This window comes from Pyxicephalus adspersus, chromosome 3 (genome assembly GCF_032062135.1).
Source record: "Pyxicephalus adspersus chromosome 3, UCB_Pads_2.0, whole genome shotgun sequence".
NCBI lineage: Eukaryota > Metazoa > Chordata > Amphibia > Anura > Pyxicephalidae > Pyxicephalus > Pyxicephalus adspersus.
In genome coordinates, this window is record NC_092860.1 from 85,575,442 (window position 1) to 85,601,054 (window position 25,613).

Here is a 25,613-nt window from a genome sequence, read left to right on the forward strand (position 1 = left end):
TGCAGGGAGAGGGAAGGGAGCCTAGGTGCAGGGAGAGGGAAGGGAGCCTGGGTGCAGGGAGAGGAAAGGGAGCCTGGGTGCAGGGAGAGTAAAGGGAGCTTGGGTGCAGGGAGAAGGAAGGGAGCCTTGCTGCTGGTTTGCTGTCCCTGGCTAAGCTGCCTGTGTCTTGCTTGCTCCACGTTTACAGCATTTTCCATCCTTGTCCTCCAAGCCTCTCAATAAAGAAGGCTGGACTCCAAAGCAACGTAATGGGAGGAGAGGATAAGAGACACAGGCAAGAGGTTGATCTTGAGCTGCTTTGCTTAGGAGGTGGCAATGCTAGCTTGACATATACAGACACACATACTTGTGTGTAATGTCAGTGCTGAGCCCAGCCTTCAGCTCCTCCTTCAATCTCCTCTCTTCCCTTTCACAATCAGCTGCCTAAGAGGCCACCAATCCGTCCACTTCACAACTACTCTGCCATAGCAGGCTGGCAACACTTGGCATGGAGACCCCTGGCATGAGGATTCTTACTATCACCATCTAGAGCTGGCTGCTAACTGGAAGCCTACTGACAGCTGATCAGCGCCAGACATACACACAGCATTAAGGAGAGAGCTGGCACCTTTCACCTAGACCAGGTAACTTGGCACTGCCAACACAGGCACCTATCACCACTATCCTACACCTGGGAGTTTATGCTGTGCATGCGGATGATCCGGGTGCCACCTTCAGGCCTGGTACCCTGTGATGACATTGGCAGGCAGGTGTCTTGTTGGGGTGATGTGGGGTGACTGATGATCATGCCAGGTGGATGAGTAGTGTTCATGGCAGTGGCCGATCTGCCTTGGCAGTAGTAATCTGATCGCTGGCTGGTGACAGCTGTGTGTTTGTGTCTGTACTGCAGCATGTGAGCTGGAGAAAAGCTGCAGGGATCCAGGGAGAAGGGGAAAAATCCGCAGTCCCTGCTATCAACAATCCAGCATGAAAGGTGTTTTGTAAAATCTAGTGAGTTTCCTTATTTGATGAAGTGTGGCACTCTTTGGCAATCAGTAAATTACCCCCAGCAAATTGCTTTGTTCTGCTTGTTTAAAGAGCTGTGTGGGATGTGACAGCAAAGTGACTCAAATATTGGAGCTGTCAGCCTTGTTTGTGCTGGAGTAACTAGGGATGAGTGGCATTAGGAGTTTTCTTTTACCCCCAAAATTGGCAGGGAAATCAGTGTTTGCTTTAAGGGTTCAACAGCTACCCTGGTGTCCTTTTATTATATTATTATTATTAATATATATTTTTTATTTTAAGAGAGAGTTAAAAGGTTATCAGCACTCAAAACCAATATATATATATATATATATATGTATGTGTGTGTGTATATATATATATATATATATATATATATATATATATATATANTATATATATATATATATATATATATATATATATATATATACTAATCTATTATATATACATCAACTGGACCTTTATTTTCATGAATTTTATATAGTCAATACGTCATAATTAAGAATGAAAAACTTCACTCATCTCTAGTTGTAAGTACATACAGCCACTGTTCCAGATAATATGGTTTATATTTGGACAATATCATCCATATTCATGGCAGCAACAACTGATTCAGACACTTACCATACAAGTTTTACCAGTTGTGTGCAGAAAAGAACTATAAGAGTTCCCTGCTGAACTTAGTCACTGATCATAGTTATGACACTTCATTTCCTTAGTGTGTGTAATCAGAAGATGACAGGCCAGCTTATACATACCTGTATAGAATGACATGTATTATAGTATATTGATGTACATTTAGTAGTTGTGTGTACACTGGTGGTCAGTCACACAACTTTTGGCCAGTATGATGTTATCCTATGTGCTGTGAGTCATTGTCCTAATGTGTAGTGTTTATTTTGTCTTTCATCAAAGACTGAAAATAAATGTGATTATTATTTGGATTGCTTTTGATGTAGCAATGAAAGCTGTGAGTTTACTGACATTCTGATTCACCACGTGCAAGTCAAGATGGGCTTTTACCTCTATGTTACTTCCAATGTGGCTTTATTTGATGTTTTGGCTTTTTTAACATGTTATGATGCATTTATTTTATTTTTATTGTTACTTTTTATGTGTTTATTTTTTATGTCAGTGAATTTTTCCATCACATGCACCATCAGAGGTGAAGATTTCATCAAACATATAAGTAAATCAGAACTGTGACCATTTGCAATTATATTTTTTTCTATACTCTAGAATTCATATATCAGCTTCAAAACTTGCCATTTCATCTAGATAACCTTTCATTATGTACTTATGTATGTATTTGTATACATGTATATTTTTACTCTCAGTACTTATCAGTATGATGACACATATTTGAATATTTATGTGGGAAATGGCACAGTCATCGCTTAATTGCAATAGAATAATGTATACATTTAAGGATGATGTTGGTCTATGTTGATCACAGGTTAGTCTGGTCTGTTGATTACCAAAATCCATCGGATACATCTTTAGATAGCAAGTTCACCTAAAATATTATAGGTGGAGATATTATTGCCACAACAAGTGTGCAGGTCTGATAAGTCAAAAGTGAAAAAATGTGATCATATCACCAAAGTGTCTGGGAGATATACAAATCCATTGTTCAACTGAACCATTGTCTAACTTGAGTTATTGCTAGTGTAAGAATGAATTACACTGAGCCTTTATGCATATATATTCAACAAAAAGCGCCTAAATACAGCCGGTACCTTTACTTTAACTTTACATTCTAAATTTATTTTGAGGCCCAAAGTGATGTTACTGAATGGTGAAAGATTTCATGATTATTTTGTAAATTTGCTCTATACAAAATGCTTGGCCTGCCACTGTGTTACAGTTGGAGTTGTCTTCTTCAGTCAATTTGTGCTCATATCTAAACATTTGTAGAGCGCTGTGTCTATGGTTGTGTTGAAGACATATAGTCAAATCATCATTTGTGACATATTTCCTCCAGAATTCAGATGCACATGTTCCTGGAATGTTATGAACTGGTCTTAATTGCTGATTGTAATACTTGTTGTTTTTAATAAAGATATTGATATACTACTACTGGTGAAGAGGAGTTAAAGTTTGTATTTCTTATCATTTGTTCTTACATTGGAAGGGAATCTCGCAATAACAAAGTTCTGCACAGAAAAAGCACTTCAGAAATTGAACTGTTAAAAAAATTAGTGTTTTTCTCAGTGTTGTACCTTTTCAGTATTGCTTTTTATCGGTATATTTGTTTTGGGCTCATCCATGGCTAGTAGTTTTGGAAGTGTCTGTGTTAACAAATCATTCATAGTTCCTATAACAATGACCTGGATTTCTGTTTTCATTTCCTAGTTACTTTGAGCGATTTCTGACATTATTACTTTGGACTAGAGTTTTTATTTAGATTGGACTGTGTTTTTATAAAGGTTTCTTAAAATCAGATGTAAAATTACAGTGTTTCCCCCAGCTAACAATATTTCAGTATATAACTATACATTGTCTTGTCATTCCAAAGTACATATTGTATTGCCAGATTCTTGCCAATAAAAACCCTACATGTGGGGGGATATTTTCTCTTTGTGGTTGATGGGGAAATACAGTTTAGACAAAAAGCAAGATCATTAAGACATGACTTGTCAAACTCTTTGTTTTATATTAATCTGTATAATCACACACCTGTTAAAACGTTCCAGCTGTTAAATTTCAATACTTTCAAATGAAGCAATATACCCTGGTCCTATTACTATTTTAGATGTTTTATGTTCATGCGTCCCTACTTATTGCCTATATATTGCTAATTGTATTTCCTTTCCCCTTCACCTTCCCATATCCCTTGATGATTGACCCTTCAATGTGAAGCACCAGTGAAGCACTTTTTGGGGGGGTAGTTGGGGTTTGTCTGACTGCAAATTTTACCTGCCCATACACAGTTCTTTTTGCATACAATGTCATGAAAATTTTTGTGCAGGCTCCCACTTTTCTGCTTCTCTGGAGATGAAGGTCCCTAACTTGGTTTTCTTACCTTGGGCCATTATATTTCATAACCTTCTTTAGATATTTAGGTTTTGTCAATTTAAGGCCGTGACAACCATCAGACTTTCTGGCATGTGAGTCTTTCTGTGCTTCTAAAGCATCGACAGTCACATTATATATTCCTGTCTAGTCTATGGAGAGACTTGTGGAAAACATGCTGTAGAAGTATTCTTTTGTCTTATCTGTGGTTATCTACCCCTAAGACTGCTAGGGAAATGCTCAACATGGCAGTTCTAGCGCAAGCCCAGGGCAGTTCTGCCTGCCATTGCCTCATAAGTATTAGCTCATCATTTATTGTCCATGAACACCCTCACGGAGTACCACAAGAGATTCCTGAGCAGTAGGGGGTGTTCCAGGAACTCCAAAAAATGTTACCATAACAAGGTTTTCTGAAATAGTATGAGAACCCAGTATCTGATTCAGCCAACCCAAAGCTTGTTTTTGTTGTTTCTCATTTTCCTAAAACTTAAAGAACACATGTAAAATATAAAGCTATGTATACATGACAGATGATTGCCTGTGATCGATGGTCTTGCTCACCTTGGGGGCCACAATTTGGCATGTGCATAGCAGTCCCCTGTTCATTTCTAGTGACAATTATCTGATGTCTATACAGGGCCTAATACTTATGAACCAATGGAAATTATTCTAAGGTATTGGGTTATTGTAGGTTACATAACTGGTGAAGAATTACAGGATTACTACAGTCACTGATTCATATCATTGCAGAATAAAGAGATGTGTTTGTCATTCTTAGCACAGATCAGGTTGTAAATCCTTCATACTGTGAGTGGCCTTACAGCCACAGGCACATCTAACTAACAAATTCCATTTCCCTTACTCAAAGTGCTTAAGACATATTTCTTTCAACCCTTCACTGTCTAGTTTCTGCTACTTATGTGAATGGCTTCTGGAAGCTGCATAGTTCTTTGTGATCACTTGGGATTTCAAAACTACTTATGTTGTATCAGATGGTATTATGTTTCTTTGTACTTTAAGCTTGGTAGTTTGCTTGAAGAGTACAAGCCATAGCCATGAATTGATATACAAGCAAATAGGTATTGGAAAATGTGGCTTTCATGGTTGGCCTGGCAGTGTCTGCATTAGCTGTTATTTAGATCTTGGTGTTCTCCTAGAACAAATGGACTTCCATGCCATCTACACTGGAAATCTTTCATTCAAGCCTACATGAAGAATAATGTAATACAGTCAAGTTTTGCTGTTTACACTTTTTTTTGCCTACGTGTATTTTTGAATCAGCAAGTTTTGTACTATTTTTAACTAAGCTGATTGAATATAATCAAGAGGAATTATTAATATAATCCTGTAATACCTGACCTGAGCCTATACCAGTAATTGGCTATTGCGTATGCAAGGTATATGTGCTTTTATTTTGCAGGCAAATTAGGCATGGGTACACTTTTATGGGGGCAGCAAATAACTGACTATAAACATGTTAAAAACATGACGAAAAAGGTATCAAAATTAGCATATCATATAAAGAACAGTCTGAATTGTTCAGGTATGTAGTCAGATGAGTTTGTATGCACATTTGGATTATTTTGTAATTATTGTACCTATCCCTGTCACTCAATATTCAATATTCCTATGTCAACATTCCTTTTCTATTCATTGGTTTCTTAGTGTATTACCCTTTTAATGAACTAATAGGGGGGCTTAGCAGCTGGGGACCAATGGGAAAGTTAAGGTGACAGCAGGGGAATTCAGTTGCCTATATCCTTGATTATGGCTTTGACATGCTGTTAGTGAAGCAATCTTTTTATTTTTATTCATATTTACAATGTTATGTCACCAAAGTTTAAGAATTCAGTTAGTTGTTGATGTGACTTTTAAATAAATTAAATACTAAGTGTATAAGTGTATAAAAGTGTTTAAATCTTTTTTTGGGTAGTGTTTTAGTCTATACTATTAGGTGTATGTATACATAAATATGAAGGCCTGTAAAATAACGTGCTACATTAATTTTAGTGAACTGCATAGTGTACCAATGCATTAATAAGTGTAGCATTTTTGACAACCTGTTTTGGTGTGTTGTTATGTGACACACTGCAGTGCATGTTAGTCAGTAAGGTGTGTTGGAATGCCATTTAGGATGAGTGGAATCGCAAACTGACGTGTGTAACGCACATTACTGTGCTTTGCGGTGCAACACACCATAGCACAATATTGTGATAGTGACATTTGCAAAATATGTTGTTGCATGTGTTCCTGTAAAATCAAAAAAATTGATTCTATTATTAATATATATCTGACTTTCAACTAAATCTTACTAGCAAGGTGTATGCACATGCATTTCCTTTCCAAGGCTAACAACAGAAACAGCAGTTTCCTCAAAAGAGTTAGCAGAAGGGACCATAGAGCATAGCAGTGTAAGAGCAGATTAACACTACCAGATGTGATTTGAAGGTTACTAAAGAAAATTTAGGAAACGATTTATAGAATTTAATTTGGTGGCAGGAGAGGAAAGGATTTACTAATTTCTTTTAAGGGGGATATTTTATTAAAATTTTGAGATTAGTTAGGTACAAGGATCTGACTTTATTATAGACATTTGGGTAGTGTCAGTGTTGTAATGGGAAAAGGTACATCTCCAACATTCGGGAGACTTCAGTGTTATCTCGCCTAAAATTATACTCCTTTATGATTTCCAAGTTCAGGCAGATTTCAGGTAATTGCAGTAAACCAATCATTAAAGATAGAAAGTTTTTTTTTTTTGTGAAAAACTTTGAATATGGACTCCAAAGTAACAAACATCTTCATTTTGTTACCAGTTTTTCATTAAATGGAAAATAAAGTCCACTTAGAAAAAATGTCATCAGGCAGGCTTTTTCAATGACCGAAGACTGTAAAGACTCTCTTGTCAATTATCTTTCTCCTGTTTGCACATTTTTCTATTTTTTGCATGCGCACAGAATCATGTTAAGAAGTGGCTCCCAAACCCCATGTGCGTACGTAACGCCACGCTGCCCCAAGGCTCCAAACCCTACAGAACAGTGGCTGAAGGTGTCAACTATAAGGACAAAAAGACAAGGATGATTCTAGCCAAGCAGCAATGGAGGGGATGGTTTGGTGGGTAGGTGTGCCATAAGGTGCCAAAATGCAGCATACTTGCCACACCTTAGTTAATGAGTTACTATGTGTTTTGGTAATTATGTGCTGTTTTGCCACAACTTATAGTTGTGACCTAAGCCTAACGTTTCAACTGGATAAATCTAAGGGGGCAATAATTTATCTTCAATAAGTTCACTTATATTAGACAATATTTGGATTCTCCCATGTCTAGTTGTGGTTCTGTTTAAGCACTGACCTGGAGAATTTCACCAAGCTAAATAAAAAATCTACACAGATTTAGTTACTAAAATGACTAATTTAAGATTATATATATTTACATTTTATTTCATTTATGATACATTAGTAAAAAGGGAAATAAAGAAAGAGACATAAAGGTGTTCTAATCCATTCAACTAGTTTACACTGATGAATAAACTATCTCTTCTAAATATTTAACTTAAAAACTTTTTTTCTAATCATTTTTGTTCCTGTAGGCTATGGCAGATTTATTTTCTTCTGCAGTTACTGGTATAAATACCGGGTTTGTTAAGGCTTCGGTCCTGCACTGTTTCCTAAGCTTTTTGCTTGTTATAAAACACTGGCCTGGGCACAAAGTTTAATGTAAACTTGTCAATTTGCCCAACCAGGTAAAAAAATAGGTAAACTTCATAGCCCCTCCCTGGTGTAGAATCGGGAACTGCTCTGGTTCACAACCAATGACAGCCAATCAGAGTAATCACATGACATTTCTTTACAAGCAAGGTGAACTGACAGCTGGTCTCAGGCTATTCAGATGAAACTTTTGCCAAGTTATCCACTTTCTCTCGTGTTCCTCCCCTTAAGCACCGCAAAGCAGGGCATTATTATTATTATTTTAAATAATAAACAGAATTTTTTATAGCATAACATTAAACATGGGTATTCGCCAATCTTGGAGAGCTTTAAAAAATCTGGCCCACTGGGTTACTATTTAGTAAAAATGAATCAATAAATGCAAAGTCTATTTTTAAATGTTTTCGTCCACAATTCACTAAACTTTTACCCAAAATGGACACATTTTTCACATTGGAATTTTTTTTGAAAAAATGTATGAATCATGAATTAAAGTTCATTCCTGGTGGAAACCTTTATAAGTAGATTCTATTGACTACTATAAGTTTCTGCAGTATGGAGGTTTACGATTGCCTTAATTCCTTAATCCGCTGCATGAAATGATATATCCTGTTACAGTGTCAGAGCTGGGATCAAATGTGTACGTGGGGGGTGACATACAAATCTCGCTCCAATGGCAGCTAGTGACAACAGCTGATCGTATAAGAAGACATTTAAAGCTAAACATCCCTGGGACCGGTCTGTCATAAATTAAATTTAAAGATTTACAGACTGGGAAAGATTAAACGAGAACATAAGATATTGTTGTGGGTTGCTATAGAAACTACGTACTGTACTGGTGTAAAACAAGCAGTATGTGGAATAATAGTAATATTTCTGTTTACATTCTCCTCTAATATGTGGAATTTGTAAGTCGTCTTACAAAGTAAACAAAGGTTTGGCCTGCAGTTCAGTTTCCCTTCGTTAATACACAACACTTGCTGGTATGTGTGCATGGAGCACTGATTAATGAACAACTACATGTTTTTCAGAGGCCTGGTGTAACAGGTGACTGCTGCATATTTAAAGATGGCTTCTCTGTAATGATACAAATCAGCATGAATGAACTCCTGACGTGTTACAATAAACAGCGATTGTATCAAATGCTAAACCGCAGTCCAGTGACTTTGCCTAGGCTGAGATGATTTCATCTGTGTGCTGCAGACAGGAGGAAGCTTTTCTTTTCATGATCCCCCTATGATTTATGTCAGATATTTGTGAACGCTGCTTAGAGCTAATCCAGACACCAGGATTTGTATGACTGTGTTGTTTCTGACGTGGGGTCCCAGTTCAGGATATAGATGATAGTCCTACATGATTCCTGAGCAAAGATGTCCTTCTAGAGAGAAAAAGCAGATTACTGAGATCCCTGTGAAGGGTTATGACCACCTGTGGGGTTACACTTACACATTTCTTTTAATGCAAATCGCTTAAACTCAAAAATATATCTGATGCTAAAACTTTAAAGTTTACTTTAAATGAGAGCCTTGCTTTATGCTCATTTGAGAGATGGGTAAACTGTTTATTGCATGCCCAACCACAGTCCCAGTTTCTTTGATTCAAGGATATAGGAGTGCTTAGAAACCATTTTGTGCATATGTTGCCCTCGCATTGCAGTGTTTTGCAGCATAGTTCCTGCGCGTGGCATATAGTTTCTGGTCACCTTTGAGCAGTCAGCTTCTTCAATTGGAGGCGTTTTAACCTTAGAGAGCTGTGGTGAATCCAGTTGTGTTTTGGTTGCAGTTGTTTCTAGAGGATTGGAGATGGCTCATACTTTGTGATGCAGTGAATGGCACCACAACTGCATGACAAATTGTTTGTTAAACACTGTGGTTGACTTACTGCAAGCATATACTAGTGCCTGGGAACAACAAACTAAGTGATTTTAGACTACATTTTTAAAGAGGCCTTAAAGTTGAATAGCACCTCAAACTTATTTTTGGATGAAAATGGGAATGGTATAACTTGTTTGAACTTTATATTCATGATTGTGTTTCTGGATGGGAGATTTTATATTCATGATTGTGTTTCTGGATGGGAGATTTTCCCTTAGTTTGACAGGTGTATGAACAGTAAAAAAAGGAGAATCTGAACAGTGAACTAATGCAAATTTTTCTAATAGAATAGTAGAGGGATAGAAATAAATTTTTAGAGGGTCTGTGTATACAGTGAAGAATGTTTCCTAGGTGATGGGTATCAGACCAAAGAGGATGTCAGGAGAAACTCCACAGTGGCCACACTATCCCTGATAATCTTCTGATATACAGGTAGTCCCCGGGTAAAGGACATCCGAAATAAGGACGACCCCTAGATAAGAATGGGGCTTCCCTGCTCCCTCATATGCAGGACGGAGGCTTAGAGGGGGTGATTTGCATGACTTGCAGAAGAAATCTTTTGCTAAACACAGCTGAGATTGTGGTCTTTTTGCATATCAAAGCACAGCTTGCTCCAGAAGTTATTCAATGTCCAGGCTCGATAGGTTTTTTTTTTTTTTGCTTTGTTTGTGATTAACTCATAGTGAGAATTTTATACAGTAACTGACATCACACTGCTTAATAATATGTTGAGACAAACATCTGTCCTAATTGCATTGATTAAAATAATGTACCACTTACATACCAATTCAACTTAAGAACAAACCTACAGTGCCTATCTCGTATGTAACCAAGGGACTAGCTGTATGTCCATCAAGCAAATCACTCCAACCCTTTCCAGCTAGTTACTCTATTATTGGTGGTATTCCCAGCTTTTCACTCATTATTTGTTTTGTTATTCATGAGCTCTCCAGCCAACTTGTTCTTTTAAAAAAATGCTGCTTATTGCTGTCTGAAAAGCATTAAAAAGACTTCTCCTGACTGTGTAGGTGATAACCGAGTGAATGAGGTGTGAGTTCCACTTTATATCTGTAGGCATTTGGCACTTTACCCACTGTTAGAGATCAGTCTATGAATATTGTTGTGGAACTGGAAAATCCAGTTTTTTAATCATGTGCACAAATGCAAACGCAGGCATCCTGTGCCAGGGCTGTTTTCAAACAGCATTATAAATATCCAATAGAGCTAATAAACATTTCATCTGGAGATTTTAGGTGTTTGTAAACATATTTATATCCTGATTCAATATCTGGATATTTTATGTTAACTTACAATATATTATGGGCTTTCTCAGGGGATTAGGAGACCTTAAAACTATAATAAATCATTTCAATATGCATAATAACTTCAGACATAATAACCTTAATGATTATCAATTAGTCAATTAGATCAATGTTGACCTATATGTTAACCTGTACTTTAATACATTTTCTAAAAGTTTACTTACACTTTCTGCCCAAAAGTTCATCTAACTCACTCTCTCACTCCACAGATCCATATTTCTTGTCACTGTAGTCTATGACAATGGTTCTGCAAAAGTTTACTAGAGGTTTGTGATTGAAAAATTCACAGGTGTTTTAGAAGGTCATTTATAGCTTATTATTTTTTATTACAATTTTGTTGATAGTATGTAAATATAGTAAATTGCTATTTATGTTAATGCAAAACACCAATTTGCTATAATATAGTGTCCTTTTTCAATATAGCAAAAGCGATAGGGACTTCAGGTTGGGGAGCAGATGTTATTGAGACAGCGAAGTGTTCCCTCACCGCTTCTTCCCAGCTTTTATATCCACAATTTGTGAGTATGGAAGAGCACATGTCCTTCTCACCTGTGGGTTTAGAAACCAATCTCAAGGTCCAAGCACAAGATTAGGGCATTGACATCACTGTCCCTCAAACCTTGTCATTTCCATTCTGGCTGTGAAAGAAGGAGCAGCTAGGGAGTTGCATTGCAGTTCTCATCCCCCTAAGGGTCATACACATTTTATCCCCTTGGGGGTCAGGGATAAGTGGTAGGGGAATTTGCAGGGATGTTGTCTATTTGCCCCTGCATTAAAGTCTAAAAGAATATCGATGAGGAGCAGACCCCAGCCTACTTTTTATACTAGCATATTAAATTTTTGCCATACCAATTAACCCATTTTGTCAGTGGGGTGTTACTCTTCGGATGGAAACAATTACCTGTAATATTCAGAAAAAAAGATATCATGGATACTTGCCAACAGTTACACAAACAGATCCACAGAAGCATGCTCCTGTAAACCAGCCTGCCTCTATCCTGTATAGTGATTACATAGATGTCTAGGTAAAATAAATTACTTAAGTGATATCAGTGCTGAATATTAATTGACCATTTGAGATGAAAGAATGCCTGTGCCTTAGATGCTATGAAGGGAAATAGCAGTGAGCTGTAAATGGATATAATTTGTACCGGTTATGGCATGTAATCACCCTTAGATGTTTCTTTACAAAAGGATCCATGACCATGCCTCATCCTCATATAACAGCATCCTCATCGATTTTCCTTAATTTAATAGATTTTTTTTCACATTGCCATACATGTTTCACAGTATGAACAGACAAGTCATTTTCTGGTGTGTAATGGGGAACATAAAAGATTTGATTAAAGAAATGTACAGTAGCTCCTAAAACAGCCCATGCTGTCTCAGACAGCACAATGAAATATTACTAATGCTAGTGGGCTGGTTTTAACATGTGGGAAGATTGCCAAAGGAAAAAAAAATGTTCAGTTAGCATATTTGAAAGGAGAGATTATACAGGAGGTTAGTGTCCTGAGGTATAATCCTAGTTTATTGGATTTCTGTAGCCATTTCTGCTGCTATAGTAAAATCTGGTTGATTATAAAGGTTATTAATCCTTTTTTTTTTTGGAAGAGGTGGCATCAGCTGTTTCTTAGCACTTGCTTAACATTTTAAGCACTTGCAGGAGGCTCAAAATAAATAAAAAAAAAAATAAAAAAACAAGTTGTGTGGAGAATAAAGATATGGACATTATAAATGTGTTTTGGCATGCTTACAAATACTGTGCCTAGAAAGTTCCCTATTTCTCGATGCATTCTTAAATTGCGTAAAATAAATTATTTCTTGCAATAATACTGTCACATAGAAAAAGTAAAAAAAGTAAAAGAATTTTAGGACAACGCGGGACCGGATCGAGGGAAGATTCAGCGCCATCAAGGTACTGATGGCAGCCAGTGGTACTGCACCACTCATTGCTGCCTACATTCATGCTACTTGGGGCAGCCACATGGAGCATCTCCTCAGAGGCAGTGGCTCCTTGGCATAAGTGGCATTTGCACCCAAAATTAAAGAAATTCCCATCCCATACAGTTATCACTGAAATATCTGTTTCCATTTGATGATTTCTTCTTACTTCCTGGTATGGTAACAACTCGGAAATATTTGATTTCCCCTTATTCCTATGTTGAGGAGCTACATGTGCCACTGCTTTTCAGTATTTACAAGTGTGTCAGATAGCGTGTCCCCCTGCCGGGCAATATGGTTCCTCCTGCTATCATTTATATCACTATGGGCTCCGAAGTAACGTAGTGCCCAGTGTAAGGATCCACAGACTGCAGCGGGAAACACTCTCTGACATGCCCAGAATAAAAAGGTTAGGTATTGGCTGCTTCTGTTACAGGGTACAGTTTATTTGCTGGATCACCCAGGTTCACCCATGTTCATATATCTTCTACAGTTTTAGGGAGCTTTAATAAATTAGTGTGTGTGTGTACACCTTCTTACACCTTCTTAACTGTTTTGGTATTTGAATATAGTTAGGTGTACATTTCAATGCTTGTATGCTTGTGCTTGGGGTGATAATCTGTCTCTATAGGTCAACTTTTACAAATTGTGAAATTTACTTTAAAGACTTTACATCTTTTTCTGAAGCAATAGCAAATGGAATGATGATGTTTTATTTTGTTCTTATATTAGGGTGTTTTTTAAAAGTGTTTTCAACCAAGATTCATACATCCTTCATCTAGGATTAACATATTCAAGGTATATGTATAATCTTCTTGAACTTTTTTTTATTATACCAGTTTGCTATTTGTGACTGTTGGACTGCTTTAACTCTTTCTTCCGTATGTGTTTTAAAACTTTATTTCCTGTTCCCTGCTGTTTATTTTGATCAAGGACAAAAAACTAGCTGCAGAAAAACTAGAAAGATGAAAAAAGACATATGTTTCATCACAACGCCGTTTACTTATTCAGTATATAGCAGAAACACAATTCAGTAAAGGGAGTGCTCTGTACCAAGCAGAATAAATGATTAGACCTTTACGCTTACAACACCCTAGTGCCAAAGAGAAAAATGTGCTTTGCACAATGGGTGGTTCAGAATCCATTTCCATAACTGGATGGAAATTTTAAACCGCTATTTATTGTTCGGTATTTTATAGTATGGACGCCTTCATACAAAATTAATGATTCTCTGTTGGATTGCTTATATCCAAATCTTCCCCATACTATTTTGAACAATAGCAGTTCTGCGTACCCCAAGAATAATGAATGATTCTCCACTGGATTGCTTATATCAAATTCTTCCCCTTGAGATTTCGTAAAATTGCAGTTCTGGGTACCCCAAAACAATTGCACTTAGATTGCACCAGACATAAAACTCTTTAACTGCTAATAGCTTACCATAACCTGTTGTGAACTGTACATCATGAAACATGAATTTAATTTCCTTTTCTGCAATAAAGTCATCCAGCTATATAATTATCTTAATTTGGCACATGCTTGTGTACTGACTGCTGAATTTGTAGTATAAGTGCAGTTTAGTTTTTTGCATACTATGCATGCTTGTATACCACACTGGTTTCTTGATTGTTTCAAAGATAGAGACCAAATACTTTCTACATATCTGCAGCAAGATGATTGGTTATCAGTCCTTCATGTTGGGATTACTTCAGCAGAGTTAGATTAGGTATAGATCTGCTTTTGAATTGAAGGATCCAGAGCGGCTCCTGGTAGCTGGCACCTTTCCACCTTGGCACGTTTGTGGTCACCCACATAGCAGCGCTGGTTTCTAAAAAAACAGTCTACACATTGACAGCTGGGGGTAGGGATGTGGTACTGCACCACTCATATCTGCCCACATGCATTCTATCTGTAGCATCTCCCTACAGGCAGTGGCACCCTGGCATTAGGAAGTGGCTAATTCAGTGTGCCTTAGACTTGCTCTGAATGGTCCTCTTATGTGCCTAGAGGACATTGGAATGCTCCTAGTACCCAGTAAAAGCATGTGAATACTTCCGATTTGCAAAACAAAAGCAGCATGAGCAGAGAAACCATCATTGTCCAAGTCTATGACTTGATTGGTAGAGTTCTCCCAGAATGAAGAAAGGGTATGGTGGTCTGTAATGCTGTTTCAAAGCTTTTCCACAATTAAAGTTTAAACTCGAAAAAAAAAATTAAAAAAGAAAATTACAGTTAGGGACTTCTAATTGCAATTGCTCTGCTCACAAAGGCATAATTACCCTTGGTCACAAGAAGGTTAAGAGAAACCCCCCTTTAAGAAGAAAACTGTCTTAAAGCAATTTTTACAGATGTTCATAGTGTGTAGTGTAATTTATCTTTTCTGTGACAAGGTCGGCTGACTCTCGTTGGCTTTACAGTCTTATGCTTTTTATATTCTTCATTAGCTGTAACATGACGACTTTGTAGAGAGGTTAGAGCTCTTTCCTCAGCCAGCAAATTTTGTTATGTATTACTGAAGCAACAATTTGATGCATCATGCATATTTTGGTGGAATATATGAACATTAAGTTTGTGACAGATGTAAAATGAATCATGTTACTGAACCACAGTTCTGAGTGTATTTATCCCTTTTATTTAGTTGACGTTAAATGTTCCTAATAAAGTAAGCACTTGATTTGTACATCCATTTACCCATGGCAACCAGTTTGACGCATACTTCTATTTTAGACTGTACTCCTACTTGTGAGAGAGAGAGAAAGAGGGATGCTTACATTTTGCGAAATACATACAAATATTGGTTATCCTATCAGAAGTCTACTCCACTTCTGACCTCCCTTATGGTATAGAGATGAGGAGAGGGAGAAGTGTTCTAGAGTTCTAATACATAGAGGGAGAACTATAGAGTCCTTTTCCCCAATAGTAGCATTTTTAAGGATGTCTTCACTGGTTAAATGTATCCTGTAGGCCACAGTTGTAAAAACTGTAAACTGTTTGCAAAAATAGAATCATTAGAAGTTGAACATTTAGTCTATTTGATACTCTAGAATGTACTTTGATCCTGTTATATCTGCTTGGGAGGTGTAAGACCTTTAACTTAGTTTATATTTTGTTCTAATTGTAGCATACAATAGTAAGTAATAACTCATAAATGTCTAGTATACAGAATCTAGCAAAAAAGGAAAAGGTTTTTACTTACCAGCGCTTGGCATAACTTTCCCAGATATGGCAAGATACTACTGTGTAAGTCCAGAATAATAATACAGCCCTATTAAACAACACATTGGTATGTGTGGCACTGCATTACATTATGCCATGTTATCCTAGGGAAGCTGAGTTAATCTCTCCTAAATCCAAAAGTAATTTAGGACCTTACTGATGTTTCATACATTTCCTTGGATAGCTTGACAAATGATCAGGATTTAGATAAACGGTGTCATTTTTTAATCACATTTCAATGTCTTCTTTGCTAGGGTTGATTATGTTAATATTATAAGCACACTTAATATATTACCCCCAAATACTTTGAACAACAGAGGACATTACTTTGTAATAGCAATCCAGGTACCTTATTTCATACAAAAACATGTATTTGTTTAGCGTGTTTTTTCTAATTATTAAAATTATGATTATTTATTATTATGAGGCTGTGTCAGGGACACAGGGGGTCTGTTACTGAGCAGTTTGTCACTGACACTTTACTCAAGGACTGCAGAAATTGTGCAGTAGAAACTGTGCATTGACCCAGGCTCTGTTTAACTGTATCAATTTAAACAATTCTGCATATTCAGCACTTTATTAGCCGAACCAACTTTTTGGTGCATTATCGCTTCTCATAGCTGATCCTCACAAAAATCTAAAGGTGGAAAGTATGCATCAATTTATTGAGAAAAAGATCATAGTAGCTCTCATTGGTGCATGAATCATTATTAAGTAGACAGCTATCATGTGTTTATTTTTTCAGTGACCATGAACAGTGAGCTCATTCATTATTTCTATTAAGCCCTGAAGAAGTGGGGTATGTTTGGCCCCTGGAACACATTGGCTGTATGTATCCAAGTAGGATAACAAACTAATTGTTTATGGACTCATTTACAACATCAGCATGTTGGCATGAATTCATGTACCACATGTTTGATTGGCAACATTGTTCAGTTCAGCAGAAGGTTAAAAGTATGCTGGTATTTATTCCAACTGACTAAATTTTTTTTTTCTTGCTTAATTAAGGTTTAATTCGTTACTAAGTGTAAGCTACTACAGGCTGCATGTATAAATACCTAAAGCTGTGATACACAATGCAAAGAATTGTATGATATCCTATAAGCAGAAAGCTGCTGCTCTTCAGTGTTTAGCCAGAAATAATGAAAATTACTAGCAGCCTATTGTTTAAAGTTGTTTTTGTTGTTTAAAGTAAGAACACAATTAAAAATACATATAAATCACTCATATATGACTGTGTGCTTGTTCCACTTTATTTATTCTTAATGTAAGAACTGATTTTAGATCTCTTTTAGAATCTTACTATACAAAGATCTATAGATTAACAACACATCTTTTTTTTTAAACCAAGCTACTCATAGTGCACCTAAACTGAGAAACTTTACATAAAAGGGTAGACGCTGCCCCCTAATTCTCGATCGAGAATGAATGGGTGCGCAAAGCCTCCAAGGCTCTTGGGTGTTCGGGCAAATATAAAAATTTGCCGGACTCACGCATGCGCAGGGAGATTGGCAAAATTTTTTTTTGGGGTTGGGTGACATAAGATGGAGAAGATGGCAGCGCCCGGGACGATGTGGGACCAGATGCAAGGCACCCCCGGATGGATCAGACTGCCCTGCGGAATTGTAAGATGGTAAGTGTATTTTTTTTGGCAGTTTTGAGTTTAGTTCCTCTTTAAATCAAACTGTAATAACCAAAGCATGCACCATTCAAAATCTGTAAAGGGTAGATACATGAAGCATACAAATGATAATTAGTGAACTTATCTTTTCACATTTGTAGCTAATAATCACAATTTCTTTTCTTTATCTTTTTTTTATCATCATTAGGAAAACGTGTTAGGAGTACTGCTTAACTAACCAGAACACATCTAGTGCTCAGTATTACTCAGGCTTTTATGAACTGCACATTTAAGGTCTGAGTTGAGCTTATAAGCATATACACAATAACTGCCAAAAATTAAAAAAGCCAAAAAGAAAAATATAATTAAGTCATCTACAGCAAGCAGGGTGCTAATGTTTTTTTTTTTTTACAGAGAAGACTGTTAATAGGATCAGTCTTTCAGAGATGGTATTTTTTTTTCTTTTTTGGAAAAATGGTGGAGGTGTGAAATGATTCGTAAAGAGGGGATACAACTGCACATTTCTAAGTAGTCATTTTATTATTATGTACGTGTGAATTAATTGTGCAGGAACATGTGTATGTGACATTTTCAGACAAAACTTGCATCTTAGCTTATTTCTGGTTAGGGTAAACTCTAGGAATCCATAGATTACTTTTATTTGATCTTATTATAAACAGCAGGTTTAGGACATGGTTATACAGTCTGTGTGCTATAGTAAACTGTACCTTATCAGACCAATTGATCTTATGGAGTAATACTGATCAGCCTTCAAACATATATGCTCCACAGGAGCCCAGAAACCCTGGATGCTGTAATTTCTGGCTATGTGAAGAGTTTTCTATTAGCCAGTAAGGTTTCTTATCACAGCGATAGGTTAGCACAGGTCGGGGGGGCCATTTTAATTATATTTCTTCTTCTCAACTGCAGGAACAAAAACGTTTTTTTTCATCCATTTTTAATGCAAGAGTGGATGGATATAAATCAACTATTTGTGCACCAGATCCCTTTGCAAACTCAGCAATTACCTAGTAAAATTAGTGTGCTGCATGATTGTGTGGATGGCGCACATGTCCACTTACTACAGACAGCTTTCAGTAATCTACAGGAGGGAGACAGAAACAACAAAATATATGACTACTCATATTTTACAATGAGAGAGAGCAGCAACAACTGGGTTTTTGTACAGAAAGCTCATGCATAGAAGTATGTTGTTAGCGTTGAGTTACAGTACAGATCAGGAAGAACCACAAAAGCAAAACAAAATTAATGGGCTTGCCCTGGACAGTCTCACTGGTTTTTCTAGAGTGTGTGGCTTTTCCAACAAGACTACGTTTTTTCTGGCTGATTAGTTGGCAGTCCTAATTGGAGATTGTACTGCAAAATACTAATTAATCAAAGATGTATGTGAAAGAATGTCTGCAATTTGCTGCTCATTTTTTTCGGTTACACCTTTGCACCTTACAAGCAATGGCTGGTTCAGATGGACAGTAAGGTTGCAGTGAAGTTACTGCTTTTTTACACACGTGAAGGGAGCCGAAGGGTTTTTGCTACATTTAGCACTTCACTTGTGGCCACCCATAGGGAATAAATGGGATAATAGTGAGCAGTTCCACCTGCATTAATAACCAGTAAAGAAGCTGGGATGGTCAAACTGCTGGGAGCCAACCAGGAACCACTGTTCCCACCACCTGTCTTAACAAGTCCAAACAGATTAAATTATTTTGATCCTTAGCTTGATTATCTACTGAGCTAGAGGATCCCTTAAAGTACTGTTACAACTTCTCAACTTACTCCCCTCATTCATGAGAAAGGTCATTTTACTTCTCTTAAATGAACTTGGGACTTTTTGCCATAGCTTCACTTCATTTTGCAGACTTTCAAGTTGATGGCCTTAGAAAACTCTGCACATGTGTGGTTTGTTCTGCCCCATGGCCTTAGTGAACAGGACTGGAGCCTCTGCAGGACATCATCTAAGGTAAGTAGTGGGACATATACCTGGGATGGGATAGTTTATGGGACCAATATGGCCCATCTTGTTTTAAAAGTAGTTTTACTTGGGTATATCAAGTAAAGCTCTTACAAGTTACAACATTTAAATTTGAAATAAAAGTTGTTCCTCTGAAAAGTGATTTGAAAAAAAGGAATGGTCCACTAAAATGTCTTCAGAAACCAACACTTCAGAAAGTGTTGATCTCATGGGTCCCTTTTTTCACTTTGTGGTTCTTCCAAATAATCCCTGTGTTACTATAGAACACAGAGGTGATGTACAGGTCAGTGGTAAAAGTTCTAGGCACAGCGTAATAACAGTCCCAGAAGTGTTGGTTTCAGAAGAAGCCTTAGTAGTTGATTCTTCTTTATCAGTTGATTGTTGTTCTGCCTATAAAGTGAATTCTTCCTATTATTCTTCAAAGCTGTGTGTGTTTTTAACATCCAAGTAAACTTATTTATTATGCATAAAATATTTACTTTAATTAAGAATCGTTCTGTTGCTGCAGATGTAACCCAATAAACTATTTGCATTTGTTTCATGTAAGAACTTATTGAAAATGTGGCAGCATTAGAGGCACATTTAAAATTATAATGATGCAATCCTAATCTGTTAGATCGTATGGCAGCTTTGACTGTTCTTTTATCAAGGTATGAAGGGTTTAGGCATAAGATCATGCACACTTTAAAATTGGTGCACTGACATTCTGATCAGTTAAAGCTGGAATATAGTTGTAAGGCTTTATTGAACGTCTATATTTCTAGTAATGCAGGCAGGATTTTTATTGCAGAAGGGCCAGATGATGTCCCCTCTGAAATAAAACATACCTACCTGCTTGTTTGCAAATTTCTAACGCTGTTTTAAAAAAGATGTATACTTAAAGCTGGAAGTTTGTATACTTCACTTTGGCAGACCAAGGGTACTGGTCTAGTGCTCAGATGTGACTCTGATTAGATCTGTTCCCAGCCAAATAAAATTAGTGCCTTCAGAAGAAGTTTTGCTGGAGAGCTGTCCTTGTCATTGACTGCATCTGCAAATGTTTGCTTTTTTTCTGCATTTATAATAAAAACATTTGTGAGAAAGGCCTATATATTCACTTTATTAAATCCCTAGCAGTAACCATCCAGGATTATTCTTTGGAATAATACTTTGGAATGGACGTGACACATTCTATTCCTCTTTCTACTATGTATGTAAACCTTTAATGAGCAACAGTCTTGAACATATAGGATCTCACTTTTGTCCTTCCCCATCATTTGCTTTGTGAAGAGTGTTTTTCGATTACCTTACAATTTGCATAAATTAGTCTTTTCAAGAGGCACCATTTTTAGTCATTACCCAGAGCTAGGGTTACCCAGTCAATCAATGAAAATGACTACTTATAACAGCTACTGTATATGGGCAATGTGCAAATTAAAGTGACATACAATAGTTAACTGATTCAGGTAAGGGAAACATTTCAGGTAGTTAAATTAAGACCAAAAGTATCAGTGGGTGCTGTAGATCACTTCTTCTCCATATGGCTTTGTGCTTGATAGAAGAGGACTGATGCAAATGTACAGGTAGGCAGCAGGAAAATGACAATCTACAAGGAAGATCACAGATGTTCTAAATAAATTATGCAGAATGTAATTGTCAAATGTAAGAATTTTAGGGAAAATGTATTTGGTTGTAGCAAAAGATCTTTAATTGTAGAGTCTCAGAACCTGCCTTTTGTGGCCAATGCCACATTTAGTAAAAAATTACAAATTCCAGTGTATTGTACAAATATTCTTTGCATTCTGTAATGGACATTATTCCTGCAACAGGCCACTATACTACATGTAAGCACACTTATTATTTAAGTAAACTGAACCCTACGTTTTACTGTTTTTTTTTTATTATCATCCTAAATAACATTAGTTTATTTATGACCACTGTTGGACTGTATAATTATCACATGGCTGTGTTTGCCTTCTGGCACTTCTTCAACATATAATAGAGTCATTCTCAGTCAGACTACTGTGAACATGAACTGGGATTTTTGTTTTTCAATGACACCAAAGTGGTTCTGTTGTCAAAACTCTGCATGAGACACTTTGATGACAGAATCTATTTCATGTGACAGTAAAATAGCACTGCTCATACTGCTTTATGTTACTCTCACACATAGAGATGGAACATATGTTCATGTAGAATGCTGCAAGTTGTTGGTAAGAAATTCTTGATTTTGTTTATATACTATGGGTGTTGTTTTTTTTATTACTGTCATTTATGAATCATTAAAGCTACTATTTGATTCCATACATTGGTTTTTATTTTTTACAAACAAAAAATAGAAAAAAACATGTTTTGTTCTTTTGTTAGACAAATGATAAAAATCTATATCTACAGGGTTGTTTAAAGAAAATAACTTTTGTCTCAAAAATTAACTTGACTCATTCTCCAAATTATAGAATCAAACCCTTACAGTATGTAAGGCAGATTGTATGTCAGATTTAGATGTGTTCAGAAAAATCTTTGCTTTTAATTATAATTTCTTAAGCAAGAATTTTAATCTACCTCACTGTAAACCTATCTTCCTAGATGCAGACTTCCCATTAGAAGTAATAGTATCTCACCACATCCCAAGAAAGAATTGTTCCTTATCACACAGATCATATTTGCTTCTTTTTATAACAGTAGCCTGTACTTGGTAAGGACAGCCTAGCTTTATTCATTTATAAACAATGGGAAACACTGTATGACCTGGTATTTCTAGCTCTTGTCTGTAGGCATATCAGTTTCTACACTTCTCATAACATACAATACATTGTACTTGAGCTGTTTATCCCTGTCCTTCCCTACTACCCAAATAAAGTCATTTGGCAATTTCAATAGGGCAATTTTCCTGGGTTTAGAAGAGTTCACAGAAATGTATTCTCCTTTAATAACACATTCTATAGTAGTGGTAATAGTGTTGGGTTCCAAGGTGACATTATTGATAAAATTAGACCATTGGTTGGACATTACTGATGTATATGTTACAAAGGTATATCAGAATCCTTTATTTCACAGTTACAATTCTTTTATTCTCCTTGATGCTTTTGCTGTATAGCCCAATTCTGTTTTTTTGTGTTTCTGAGTAAATATGGAAGATAATTCATATAGATGTCCTCATCTACTTCTGAGGATGTGAACACAATTTTTTATGTCGGCTCATTAGCACAATAGCCCATTTCCATTGTACTTGCTACAAAGGTCTCAGCTTCCTCTTGGCTGGAGAGCCAGACTGTAGAATTAGCTTCCGGCTATAGCAATTTGCTCCTGGACTTCGAAAGGGAAACCTAGTCACACAACTCTGACACTTCTTGCTTCCTGTTTTTCTGCAGAGCAGGAACAATCCACACAAGGAGTTACAACTGTGAAGTGAGTAATGTGACATCTATTTATCTGGGTGGCTGCGACTCCACCATATTGTAAAAGACAGAGGCATAATCAGCAGGTGTTGCTCTCGGACGTAAACTGTTAGTCATAATATGGGCTGCTAGGTATTATCTGAGGTGTGGTATAGAAAAGTTATGTCGATTTAAACATCCATTTGCATCCACCTGCTTTAGGCTCAATCTCATTAAGTTATGTTTGCATTAGTCACAAAATATGTGAAGAAACTTAAATTCTACCCTTTATTATTTTCACAGTCACTAATACCAGCAAGCACTACCTAGTCCATGGGAAATGCAAACAGGTTCAAAATGATTCATATAAGTAACATAAACATTCATTGTTTCAGTTCTTCATTGACTATAGCAATCTGAAAAAAGGAGGAGTGACTTTAAACTTCCACATTACAAATCCGCTATTTTCTTGTCTTTATTATAGTAGGTTTTATAAAGCGGAGTGTTTTAATGTTTTAAATAATACACTATTTAATGGTTGCAATACATGAACTGCAGTAAAGTAGGACAAATCTGTGCTGTATGACAGAGGTACCCAATTGTTTTTTTCTGTTAGACTGTAGTATAGCTTTTATAGGTTCTATTGTCAAACAAATTTTGTATTCAATCCAACTCAGGGGCAGGACTGGTTTCCATGATTGGAGCCTTTAGGGCCAAAGCCTTTATTGTGCAAAGCCATGCTCTTCTTTTTGGGTCACCTGCTTTACCCAGAATATTTCCTTATTTCTGTAAATCTGCTTTTATGATACTTGTATTTCTTTTTAATAAAATGCATTTATACTGATGCATAATAATATATGCCCAACTATATGCCTACCATACAAAAGCAAGCCACCAATTGACCTTAAACCTGCCTAAAGGCAGAGAACTGGTGTTGAATCTCGGGAGGTCTCTCGGATAAAGCCCTGGGCAGCAGTAAAAACCCTACATGGGTTCTAGGTGTGTGTAACATTAACAAGAAAGTTTGGATAAGACACCTGCCGCGAACATGCTCCTTCTGGGACACATTAAAGAAATTAGGAGCTCTACTGGTTTGCAGATGTATTCATGTTTACTGTGATAACAACAATGCTGTTATCCACTGCATTAGCCAAGTGCTTGCATGTGATTTTTTTTAATCTTTACTCCCGGGCTGCAGAAATTGAGTGCATAATTTATTAAAGCTTTCCAAGGCTGGAGAGTATACACTTTCATCAGTGAAACTTGGTGATCCAGCAAAGTGCTATTTGCTATTTGTTAGTTAATCCTGGGCCAGATTTATTTCAGGTTTGCTGGATCACCCAGGTTCACTGATGATAATGTATCCTCTCCAGTTTTGGAGTGCTTTAATAAATCAAGGACATGGTGTATGTGTTTTACAGTCATGGCAGCATGAGATCCCCCCTTCCTTGCATACAAAATCTTTTTTTCAAAATCTTTTTATCAAATTTGTGATTAACACACAATTGGCTACACTGCACAGCTAGAAACACTAGATTATTACTAGTACTACTTTGTAACGCACCTTCATGCACATTCAGTAGAGGCGATGATGCAGATTTAATCACTAATAAGCAAGCTGTAAGCAAAATAGAGATCTGCAGCGCTGAACCAGGAAATGTGTGTCACCTGCTTGGCTCTATGGCTATAATATGTGAAACAGGATGAACAGAACTACTAACCCTTTGGCAGGCCACAAGGTAAACATATATTGTATGGATTTCAACTGTGTAACTATTTGCTTTTCATTTTAATAAAGAATTATATTAGCAGTCTCTTGCTACTGCTGCATTGTTAAATCTGTTCTGACCAGTAGACCTAATAATGCCCCCCACTCTTAGGTTGCTGGGTCTAAAAATTGCATTAAAATCAGACATTTAGGGTCATTCTGTGATGTCTGTATTCTGATGGGTTACTGTTCTGGCACTGTGGCGTTATGTAGGTAATTGTAGATGGCAGCATGTAACATATCGCCTGTGCTTATGTGACATGTAACGCAGCACCCAAATTTAGAATCTTTGTTCTACAGTAACCTGATAAGTATTTTCTATTGAACACATATTTGTTGACCTTTTTTGCTGAAGACTCTTAGTTAAGAAAAAAAACAGCAGTCATGGAGTACAATGGTGAATAGTTTTTTATTGATTTGCAGGTTTTAGAAATGCCATGGTTCAAACCATGTGATTATTTTAGCTTCTGTCCTGACCTTACAAGGACATGTGAATGCTCACTTTAACTTGGAGATGAAAAACACTACCAGTTCCTAAAATATTTCATACGGTTACTCTGGCAGCTTTGAAACATTCAGAGTAAAATCTATAATTGGGGAAGTTTTTAGCACACTTATAAAGTGCTGAGTCAGGAATAGTTCTATTCAGCATAGAAATAGGGAAAAAATGCTGATATGATAAATGTAATGTGGCTTTATGGAAAATGTCCTTAGTTATTTTTATAACAATACTTCAACTTAAAAATAGACTAGAATTCAAAATCAGTTTTGACCTAGACGCCCTGTCTCCAGACCAT

At 36.7% G+C, this 25,613-nt stretch overlaps 1 protein-coding gene across 1 annotated transcript in view; it reads left to right on the forward strand.

Moving 5' to 3' along the window:
- Window positions 1-289: 289 nt before the first annotated feature.
- The window catches only part of CCSER1 (coiled-coil serine rich protein 1), a 463,885-nt gene continuing 438,561 nt past the window's right edge, over window positions 290-25,613 (forward strand). Inside the window, exon 1 of the mRNA XM_072405567.1 lies at window positions 290-623. The gene's annotated coding sequence lies outside the window, so the exon portion shown is untranslated. The remainder of the gene's footprint in view (window positions 624-25,613) is intronic.